General features: G+C 43.3%; 1 protein-coding gene across 1 annotated transcript in view; it reads left to right on the top strand.

The window, feature by feature from the left end:
• The window catches only part of LOC124554693 (membrane-associated guanylate kinase, WW and PDZ domain-containing protein 1), a 400510-nt gene that overhangs the window by 81302 nt on the left and 306930 nt on the right, over window positions 1–12278 (top strand). The window lies entirely within an intron of this gene.

Below are 12278 nucleotides of genomic sequence, written 5' to 3'. Positions count from 1 at the left end.
GCCAGCGGTGCGATACAGCAAGTGCGAGGCTCGCGATGATGTGGAGGTGGAACGTTGAGGCTCTTTCTCCACTAAAGAAGGAAATTAACGTGTGGGATTGATGTCCGGGAGGTCTCATCCGGGGAAGTTCGGCCGCCGAGCTGCAAGTCTTATTTCAGTCGACGCCACATTGGGCGACTTGCGTGTCGGCGATGATGACGACAACACGTTCCCCAGTCCACGAACGAAGAAAATCTCCAAACCCGACGGGAATCGAACCCGCAGCTGCAGCATGGTAGGTAAGCACGTTACCACTCAGCTAAGCAGCCGGACTCTTTCTCCAGTGTGCTGTTTCCTTAAATAAATAAAGAGACAATTGTTCCTGTCGTATTCCTACTACACATGTTAGTGACACCTATACAGTTCTCAAGTTAGGAAAAGTCAGTTCCAGAACAACGTAGGATGATAATTGTTTAAACTGTAATGTCAGAGGGGCAATTGTTTCACTTAAGACAAGTAGCATGTGTGACATAATGTATTCTGTATTTAGAACACGTGACCTGCTGGTATGGCACAAGTGGTCAGATCCAAACTTAGGACAATTGAACTTTAAACTTGGAAGAAGTTGTATCTGTATGACGCCAATGGACATCGTGAATTTTAAACTGACCTGAATGTTATAAATAGCCAGACACATCAGAGCGAATTACAGCTAGGGGAAAACATGTTGAGTAGGTGAGAAGACTGGATACTTCCCTTCGTACTAGCATCTTGGATTCCGATGTCATAAAGTCTGTACCAGTATTGTAGGGGATTCTGTACTTAGAACAATAGCACTACTTCCAGAGTGACAGCGCAGAAAAACCCAGGGCTATTTTGAATTCTATATTTAGAAAAAGTGATCTACTTCCATCAGCATAACAATGCACCATCTTGGAATTTTTGAATTTCCTGGCAATTTATCATTAGGACAACTACCCTACTTCCACAGTGACGTCATAGGAGTAGGAGAAATGCTGCCAATTTTTGAATTTCCTACCAAGTTTGAATTTTACCGCCATTTTGTAAGTAGGACTTTCGTCAGAGGGTTGGAAGGTGGGGATATCAGATGTCTCATCGATGACATCATGGATGACCTAATAACGTCAGAACTGGAACTACCTACCTACTTCCCTCCTTATATTGATATGGAGAACACAAAAGTGGTTGTGAGTGTAGTTGTTCAGTCGTTCCCGTAGGCCAGTTTTTCTCTCTGTTGTTGCGATGTGCTCTGAAACTGAAGCTGAAGGGACGGCAGCAACACAAGGGAAAACCATTGGGCGTTCGAGTAAAGGGACTTCCGTATGCTGTTCATTCATTATTCTGAAAGCACTAACAAGACAGTTACATAAATCCAATGTGATTCAGCCATCAATCACAGGTGAAGCATAAGAATTATGACTGCCACATGTGATCGTGCTTATTCCTTGCTTGTTACGCTAGGAAGTCGTTAACCTGCCAAACACTACCTGCTTTTTATTGTTTGTTGGTAGTCACTTTTCAGACATATTTCCAGACTGTGGAGAAACAAAATCGTTAGCACTTGGTTGCTTCAATGAGTACAGCATCCATGTGAATCTTATAGATCTACAAAAGCTTTCCTATTCCTGAGTCATCTTACTCCATATTCCAGGAAGGTGCATAACAGGATGACCACTAAGTATTTAATTATACTAAAACACCGAGATAACAGTTCAGTCACAATTTATTCAGTACATCAACATTTACGACGCATATCCAGGTAAGATAAATTAAGACTTCTGTGCACAGCAGGATATCAACTTAAATAATGTTTTCCTTGAATGTCATACGGTTCACATAACGTCTGTATATACAGAGTGTTAAAAAAAGGTACGGCCAAACTTTCAGGAAACATTCCTCACACACAAAGAAAGAAAATATGTTATGTGGACATGTGTCCGGAAACGCTTACTTTCCGTGTTAGAGCTCATTTTATTACTTCTCTTCAAATCACATTAATCGTGGAATGGAAACACACAGCAAAAGAACGTACCAGCGTGACTTCAAACACTTTGTTACAGGAAATGTTCAAAATGTCCTCCGTTAGCGAGGATACGTGCATCCACCCTCCGTCGCATGGAATCCCTGATGCGGTGATGCAGCCCTGGAGAGTGGCGTATTGTATCACAGCCGCCCACAATACGAGCACGAAGAGTCTCTACATTTGGTACCGGGGTTGCGTAGACAAGAGCTTTCAAATGTCCCCATAAATGAAAGTCAAGAGGGTTGAGGTCAGGAGACCGTGGAGGCCATGGAATTGGTCCGCCTCTACCAATCCATCGGTCACCGAATCTGTTGTTGAGAAGCGTACGAACACTTCGACTGAAATGTGCACTATCTCCATCGTGCACGAACCACATGTTGTGTCGTACTTGTAAAGGCACATTTTCTAGCAGCACAGGTAGAGTATCCCGTATGAAATCATGATAACGTGCTCCATTGAGCGTAGGTGGAAGAACATGGGGCCCAGACAAGACATCACCAACAATGCCTGCCCAAACGTTCACAGAAAATCTGTGTTGATGACGTGATTGCACAACTGCGTGCGGATTCTCGTCAGCCCACACATGTTGATTGTGAAAATTTGCAATTTGATCACGTTGGAATGAAGCCTCATCCGTAAAGAGAACATTTGCACTCAAATGAGGATTGACACATTGTTGGATGAACCATTCGCAGAAGTGTACCCGTGGAGGCCAATCAGCTGCTGATAGTGCCTGCACACGCTGTACATGGTACGGAAACAACTGGTTCTCCCGTAGCACTCTCCATACAGTGACGTGGTCAACTTTACCTTGTACAGCAGCAACTTCTCTGACGCTGACATTAGGGTTATCGTCAACTGCACGAAGAATTGCCTCGTCTATTGCAGGTGTCCTCGTCTTTCTAGGTCTTCCCCAGTCGCGAGTCATAGGCTGGAATGTTCCGTGCTCCCTAAGACGCCGATCAATTGCTTGGAACATCTTCCTGTCGGAACTCCTGCGTTCTGGAAATCTGTCTCGATACAAACGTACCGCGCCACGGCTATTGCCCCGTGCTAATCCATACATCAAATGGGCATCTGCCAACTCCGCATTTGCAAACATTGCACTGACTGCAAAACCACGTTCGTGATGAACACTTACCTGTTGATGTTACGTACTGATGTGCTTGATGCTAGTACTGTAGAGCAATGAGTCGCATGTCAACACAAGCACCGAAGTCAACATTACCTTCCTTCAATTGGGCCAACTGGCGGTGAATCGAGGAAGTACAGTACATACTGACGAAACTAAAATGAGCTCTAACATGGAAATTAAGCGTTTCCGGACACATGTCCACATAACATCTTTTCTTTATTTGTTTGTGAGGAATGTTTCCTGAAAGTTTGGCCGTACCTTTTTGTAACACCCTGTATACTCCTCAAGCCAGCTTATGGTGTGTGGCAGAGGGTATGGTGTGTAGCTGCCGTTCTCTCTGCCTCACCTTTCCTGTTCCGGTGGTGAATGGTGCACAGGAAGAACAATTACCGGGAAGCCTCCATGTGAGTTCGAATCTCTTAATTTTACCTTCATCGTCTTTTCGCAGTTTAAATTACGTAGGATAAAACTGTTGCCCTCAAATACACTGATGGCACAAAAATATCGCAACACGAAGAAGGAATTGTGCGACATAAATGAAAGTTGGTAGGTGTGTTTCTACATCTGAAAGATGATGTCTTTTCAGATTTCGTGCCAGTCGGCCAAGAGCGGCGCTAGTAGCGTCACTACCAAGATTCAAATCACGTTTGCTTTAAATATACCCTACAGTGGTCCTGAGCGTTAGTCGCCTTTGAGATTGGACGTGGTGAGTAGATGTTAGTAAAGAATGCCTTTAAATAGACAAAGGCGCCATTATGAACACCTCACTGACTTTGAACGAGGTCGTGTAATAGGGCGATGAAAAGCTGGATGTTCCTTTTGCGATACTGCAGAAAGACTTAGCAAGGATGTAGCGACTGCATGACTGCCGCCAGCGGTGGTCAAGAGAATGTACGGTCGTAAGAAGATCGGGCTGCAGGCGGCCTCGTGGCACTACAGAGAAGGAAGACCATCGTGTTTGGCGTATGGCCTTCTCGTATTGTAGTGCATCTGCAGCAGCAATGTGAGCAGCAGTTGGCACCACAGTGACACAACCAACTGTTACAAAATGATCACTTCAAGGACAGCTCCGAGCCAAACGCCCTGTATCGTGCGTTCCACTGACTTCAAACCACCGACATTTGTGGCTTCAGTGGTGCCAAGCGAAAGCTCATTGGAGGGCAGATTGGGGATCCCCCCCTTTTTTTTCCTGATGAAAGTTGGTTCTACCTTGGCGTCACGGATGCCCGTATGTTGCAGCCAACTTGTCTGTGCGCTAGACACACTGGACCTACCCCTGGAGTTATGGTCTATCGGTCGATTTCGTACTACAGCAGGAGCACTGTCGTGGTTATCTCACGCACCCAGACTGCAAAATTATACGTCTATCCGGTGATTCGACCTGTTTTGCTGCCATTCATGAACAACATTCCAGGGAGTGTGTTGCATCAGGATAACGCTCACCTAAATACCGCTATTGTAACCCAACATGTTCTACAGAGTGTTTAAATGTTGCCTTGGCGTGCTTAATCACCAGATCTGTCTTCAGTCGAGCTCATATGGAATATCAGCAGACTACAATTCGAGCGTCATCCACAAACAACGTTAACCGTCCCTGTATAACCGAGAAGTGCAACAGGCACATAACTGCATCCCACAAACTGACATCCAGCACTTGTGCATGTTTGCATTCAGCATTGTGGCGCTTACACTGGTTATGAATGTACCAGCATTTCACATTTGCAATGGATTGCGCTTATATTACCCTGTGATTTTTCAATGTTAATCGCTTAAATATGATACCTGGACAAATGTCTTCCCAAAATTTTATTACCCCACATTAATTGTGTTTTGGTGTTGCGATTTCATTCCGTCAGTGTATTTCCGGAACCTTTTAATATGTCGTAAATCTGCTTTCATCGATATGAATTGTGAGGAAGTCCTTACTGAAGTACGTTTCGCCTCTCATCACACTTTATTACACACACACACACACACACACATACACATACAGAGAGAGAGAGAGGGTGAGGGGGTATAAACTTTGCTTTTTCAAGTGGAGTTGTTAGAATTTGTGCTGCTGGTATCGTGGTTCATAGAGAGAGGAGAGCAACGGCGTTTCACTGTTTAAAATATGATTGATAGTTTCGGAGTAATTAGAATATTTATAACTTCGAATTTACTTGTTTGGAATTTGAAACCAATTGCTGCCTTACTTATAAATTCGTGATTTCATGCTCAAATAAGAAAATACTTCATATCGGATAAGGAGAAAACGGTGTATTGCACTGCCGAGATGGCATAAAATGGGCACAGAGGAAATGTAACTTCAATTTTGTGTCGTTCACGTGTATTAAGTGCTGATTAGTTGGAAAAAGGAAGTGCCTTTCACAAACCAAGATAAACTAGATATGGTACTCCTGTATATTGAAGCAGAAGGAACGTGAACAATTGAACTGTACGGACAAAGGTATCCCCACAGACATTGTCCAACAAGAATGACAATTCAGTGAGTGTGCAAAAAATTTTTACTGGGAGAGCCCTGGAATACTAAGCAGAGGTTAAGGAGCTAGTGAACAACAAGCAGAAGGAACGAAAAAGTGTTCAGGCAGTTACTCATAATTCTTGTCAGCTCCAGAGAAATTTCGAGTGCCTTTGTAAAAAGTCAGCCCAGCGTTGTTCGTATTTTGCGCGCAAATACCGTCCATCCGCACCATGTGTCACATCTCTAGCAGATTAACGAATGGGACTGCAGAAGACGCGTGGAATTTTGTCACTCGGTTCTGATACAATGCCAGATCAATAGGGTCTTTCTTTAAAGAATTCTCTTACCTATGGAGCTACCTTTGCAGAGCATGGAAAGCTGAATGTAAGAAATATGCATTATCGGGCCGCTGAGAATCCGTACTGACTGAGGCGGGTTCAGAGACGTTGGAGTGTGAACGTTTGGTACAGGGTTATTGGAGACTAAATGATTGATCTTTATCTCATTGAAATAACCTTATCGGATAACTTCTTACCGTTGTGCTACCAGCTCTCCTAGGGGAAGTACCGCTTGAAATACGTAGGTGCAAGTGGTACCAGCGCGATGGTGTCCAGCTCACTATTAGCCTGTGGCTGGGAAAGCGCTTACCCAGCTATTTCCTGCTCACTGGAAAGGACGAAAGACGTTACCGGTTTACATGCACATCCGCCTGATTTAAAACCTTGCGTTTTTGTAGCGTCTACAATGGTACCGAAAATCTCTGCAGTTAGTCCAAAAATCGTTGGCCAGCGACAACAAACGTTTATCAGTAGGCGATGGGCATTTCGAAAGACTTGATAAAATAAATGGAATTTTAAGGAACCTTTATGTGATCACATTCTTTAGTAGATAATAGTGGGCATACAGGCTGAGCTAACGATCTTATCAAAGCCAGTGTCATGTTGCACATCTGGTGTCAGGTTACCAACTTCGGCTCCTTGGTATCCTCATTCCCTCCTTGGGGAACCACCAGGCAGTGATCAAGGTCCCCCAGGGGAATCATCCAGGCGATTGTACGACTTATACTCGAGGTCATGACATAACTCGATAGTGATCACGTGGTCCTACTCACACACCATATGGTATGCAATTGAACTTTATGCTGATCACATGCCATAAAAAATGGTGGGGTCGCCAATGGAACCAGTCACGATCAAGCACCCCCCCCCCCATACTCCTTCCCCTTATCATCTTTTATAACTAGCTCAACTGTGTGTGAGCCACTTCATCTGAGGTATGAGCATCATGGGGGAGAGTTGCAGGTTTGTTATAAATAATAGCAAATTATCAGGAACAATTTTGTCTATACAGTTCAACTGCATGAGCCTAGCCAGTTGGACTCTGTAGTGAATGGGTTTATATATAATAACTCTGATATAAAGTAACTTACGGTTTATTATCAACAATTTCTTTTTGCAATATATTATTTACAATCCTTTATTATCAATGCTATTTGTTATACACCGTTTTCTTTAATGACACTAATCTGTTATTTATTAACAATATATTATTTACAATCTTTTGTTCTAGTTTATTAGCAATTTATTTCTTACAAAGCTATTTATACATACACTGGGTTTCTTTACGAAAATTTTGTTTCTTATGTAGAATAATTTTCCTTTTTTGTTTTAGTTACATATATACACACACACATTGGCTTTATTTACAAAATACTTTTTCTGAAGACTCGTAACTATCAGTTACACTAACATGTAAGAACTTAAATATTATGTTTCCCATTTTGTTACTATATACACTTTTATATAATGTTTACATTTGTTTTCAGATTGGTTTCATCATTATTTAATATTTACATTTTTCTTCCTGATCATTCTATTACAGTATTTACATTTCTTAATCCCCAGTCGATGATTCCTTTCTACACTCATGGAAACAAAGGCAGCACTAAAAAATAATTAATGTAGACTAAAGAAATTTCCGAAATACATTCGTCAAGGTAAGGGATTTAACTGATTAATATTACAAGATCACAGGTTAACCTAAGCACAAAATAAGCCATTGCAGATGTGAAATACTGGTACATTAGTAGCCAGCGTAAGCGCCAGAATGTTGATTGCAAGCATGCAAATGTGTATGCAATGTGTTTTACAGTTGCCGGATGTCGAGTTTGTGGGATGCAGTTTCATGCCTGTTGCACCTGGGGTCCGCAGCTCGTGGTCTAGTGGCTAGCATTGCTGCCTCTGGATCATTGGGTCTCGGGTTCGATTTCCGGCCGGGTTGGGTATTTTCTCTGCCCGAGAACTGGGTGTTCGTGTTGTTCTCATCATTTCATCATCATTCGAGAAAGTGGCGAGCTCGGACTGTGTAACGATTGGGACTGTGTACGGGCACTGATAACTGCGCAGTTGAGCGCCCAACAAACCCATCATCATCATGATCATCATCATCATCATCATCATAATCATTTTGCACCGGGTCAGTCAGTACAGGGACTGTTAATCCTGTTTGTGGATGACGCTAGAGTTGTCATACAATGATGTCCGATAGCTGTCCAACTGTCCAATTGGAGGCAGATCTGGAGATCAACCCAGCCAAGACAACATTTTGACAATGGAGTGTATTGGGTTACAACAGCGGTATTTAGGCGAGCGTTAGCGTATTGGAAAACACTCCCTATTGATGACTGGCAGCAAAATGGGAAGAATTATTTGACTGATGTACAGTTTGCAGTCAGGATGCATGAAATAACCACGAGAGTGCTCCTGCTGTCATACGAAACTCCAGATGTAGCTCCAATGTGTCTAGCATGCAGACAGGCTGGTTGCATGCCTTCAATTGGTCTTCTCCTAACCAACACACAGGTATCACTGGCGCTGAGGCAGGACCAACTTTCATCAGAAAAAAAACAGAGCTCCATCCTGCCCTCCAATGAGCTCTCCCTTGACAAAACTGTAGTCACAAATAGTGGTGATTTGGGGTCAGTGAAATGAATGTTAGAGGGCATCTGGCTCGGAACTGTCTTTGAAGTACCTGATCTGTAACAGTTCGTTGTGTCACTGTGGTGCCAACTGGTGCTCAATCTGATGCTGCAGATGTAGTACAATATGCCAGAGCCATACGCCAAACATGCTGTTCCTCTCTCGTGGTATTGCCACATGGCTGTCTGGAGCTCAGTCTTCTTGCAACCGTACATTCTCTTGACCACCGCTGCCAGCTGTCATGTACAATAGCTACATTCTTGCATGCATCATCATGACAGGACAGCCCTACTTTCAGTTGCAGTACAGTATGTACCTCATGGCCTCTTGATACAAAGATTGGCTAGCACGCCATGTGTGGAGCTGCGCCAGTGCCCTTGAGAAGACATCTTCAGTTGTAAGAGCTTTTGGGACTGTATGATTCACATACTCAGCCCACGTTTGGATGACACCTGTATCTATACGGTAGGCGTACATCTCAGATCTGAGCCCCACAAACTCCACAGTTTGTGACCATTCGCCTCATCTATCATCAGGCCGACAACCTTTTTATTTTGAGGTTTTATACCAAAAGGATTATCGGCTTCATATCCAGACATGTCAAATTCTTCGTGATTGTGCCTGATTGCTTCATATGGATTACAGCTTTTCACCCAGCAGATGAAACTGTCTGTATCCGTATTAAGTCACTTGTGGTCTGCGAAGCTTTGCGTAGCAAAGTTGTAGTGAAACGGTACCTATGGCGTTTGGAGATGTCCAGAACACACATACCAATATAAATAGATTTCGTGAACTTTACCGAAACCTGGACCATTTCCACAGTGACTAGTCCATCACTGAAGATGGTGACCCATTTGAAATTTGCTCTGGTGACATAATCTCTTGCACCAAAACGCCCATCACACCAGTTAACTAAATGAACTTTGTTGTAGTCTGTAACATTCTCCATGGTTTTTTCCAAAAATTCATTAATTTATAAAAGTTTTTATCGATATTGCTTGTCGTGAGAGCCCTCTGTTTAGTATTTAAATCAATGTGGTCCTTCAACCAGGGACGCTGCTTGAATGTGATCCCACAGGTGATACTAACAAGTTTTATCCCAAACCTGAGAAACCACTGGAGTTTCTGTCATGGATAATACAACGTTGTTTGTTCCCCAGTTTCGTCAACAGCTTCGGGTTGGAACCATTTTGCGGGACTAGGTGCTCCGGACATAGCGGTAAGTCACTGTGTTCATTGTGCCGATGGTTTGGATATTCCAGATCTACCTCCTGCACACATCCCTCACCATCATCCTCAGCCACATCATGGATCTCTTCCTTCAGTCTGCCGATTTCTTAGTTGGACAGCCGTTGAAATCCTCCAAATGATAGACTTTGTTGTATGGGTTGCCCATAGAGGTTGTTTACATCCAGGTAAAGGATGTAACGTAAATCATCAGAAGACCTGTACTATTACTCCTCACTCATTCACGCATTACTCGTACCTGTGCATGTATGGCAAAGTCCCCCATGACTCCCACATTCAAAGAAGAGCACTATGTCAACATCGGCCAGCTGTTCAATGTAGACAAGTTTCTTTCTTAACATTATATCCCGTGAAAGCCCAGATGCAATGAAGTAGAAGGCAGGATACAGAATGTATGTGCCAAGACATATGCTCTGGATCTTCTCGAAGCTGTCTGCAAGCAGGTGGACGTCAGTATTCATGTATAATTTTGCATATTCACTAAATCAGTGATACCAAACTCCTACCACACATTCACTGTGTGATCATACTCTGCATCCATTATGACAGTGCCTGTTAGTTTAATGGTGAATGCAGCAATGTTGGGCAGTGTGGTTTCGAGTCTCCATCAAATACAGGTATTCGCTTGGAGAGACCTGCTTCTTCATCTCAAGCTGAAACTTTGCATCTTTGGAATATACGGCGTTGGTGATTGCATATCTTCTGGACAAATCGTCTCAACAGGTTTCAGAAGAGAAGTGTGCATGAAGCGAAGTGAATTTAGTAAGTAGAGCGTTATTCTTGGTGTGATTCTCATTGGAAATGAGAGATAGTTCTCAACGGTATCTGGAATGACCCTGACCTTAACCCAAAATCACCAAGTGCTGAACTAGAAAGTAAGTGTCATACACACTCAAATTATGGAAAAAGGTAGATACGTGCAATGACAGTTGGTACTTTGAGTTGCATGCATTGTTAGCTATACTGCGGAACTTCCCTGTTACATGACATTGGTCTCAATTGGGAGTTTCCACTACTCTGTCCAGTGTCCCAGAATTATGACAGTCAGCTACCTGCTTGTACAGTGCGTCATTCTCCAACAAGTTGGTCACTATAAACACTATCAACTTCCCATGCAAGTTTTTCGAGTGAGCTCAGCAAGGAACCGTCTCGCAGGATTATCTCTGACTTAAGATTCGAATTTGTTTCAACTGGAAGTGTACATGCACACAACTTGATACGCAGCTGCGTACAGTACATGCCATTCTGTGGAGGTAGTATGGTAGGCAGAGGAGTCGTCTCCACAATGCACCACAGGAGCCAGAAGGCACTCAAAATCGGCATCAACGACGAAGGGGCATTGCTCTTGGTTGTGGCGTTCTTAAAATTTAAGAACTTTCTGTCCTGGTAGGCATTTACACACGTACCAGTTCCTGGTTTGAGAAGTCAATGAGGTGTCTTTCAAGGCCGGCCGGAGTGGCCGTGCGGTTCTAGGCGCTACAGTCTGGAACCGAGCGACCGCTATGGTCGCAGGTTAGAATCCTGCCTCGGGCATGGATGTGTGTTATGTCCTTAGGTTAGTTAGGTTTAATTAGTTTTAAGTTCTAGGCGACTGATGACCTCAGAAGTTAAGTCGCATAGTGCTCAGAGCCATTTTGTCTTTCAAGATGGTCATTTGTGGTAAACGATCGGAGATACTTATGGCAAAAATGCTGAGCAGTGTGATGATTGGACATTTGGGTGGAAAGATGGTAGCACATGTTTTTGAGCCACATGTAGTGTTGTTCATTGCCCTCATGGATCAGGAAGCGGTCATCATGTTTGGGTCATTTTTCGGCTAACTTGGAAAAATAGTGGGGTCCAACTAATTTCTACTTGACTTCTTTTTTCTGCACAGTGTGAACATTGTCATTGGACTATCAAGATCCAGGTTCTACACATGAATTGAGTTATTGGTGTTCTGCCTCTCGAATTTTGGAATACCTTGGAGTTTTACGGGGAATTCGATACTTTGGAAATTACAATGGCCACAGACAACAGCTGTTTGGTATGTGCTCAGATCGCATGAATTTTTAGGATAATTCTTTCACTAGCCAGATGCCATATGAATATTCTGGCCATAATGATTGCTTGCTTTCGCAGTATATCTCCCAGAAGTGGGATGAAACTGGATCGTGCCCCCCCCCCTTCCCCCAAATAAGTGGATCAGAATTGTGCAAGTAAACATCAAGGTGGAATACACACATTACTGGACCTGTTTTTGTGCATCTCAGAAAAGTGGCCCAGTATGACACTCTTTGTAAAAGTTCTGAACTGCTGTGCAATTGACTCCCCTTTGTTATTATACAAGTTCTCCTCCAAATTTTGATGATGCTCATCTCCTCAACACCACTGCCCTCTTTTTGGTGAGTGTGTTAGTTAAAAGTACAGCTCCACATTGTACTTGATGGG

This window comes from Schistocerca americana, chromosome X (genome assembly GCF_021461395.2).
Source record: "Schistocerca americana isolate TAMUIC-IGC-003095 chromosome X, iqSchAmer2.1, whole genome shotgun sequence".
Taxonomy (NCBI): domain Eukaryota; kingdom Metazoa; phylum Arthropoda; class Insecta; order Orthoptera; family Acrididae; genus Schistocerca; species Schistocerca americana.
Note: the sequence above shows the minus strand (reverse complement) of the source record. Positions and strands in the feature narration are given on the sequence as shown.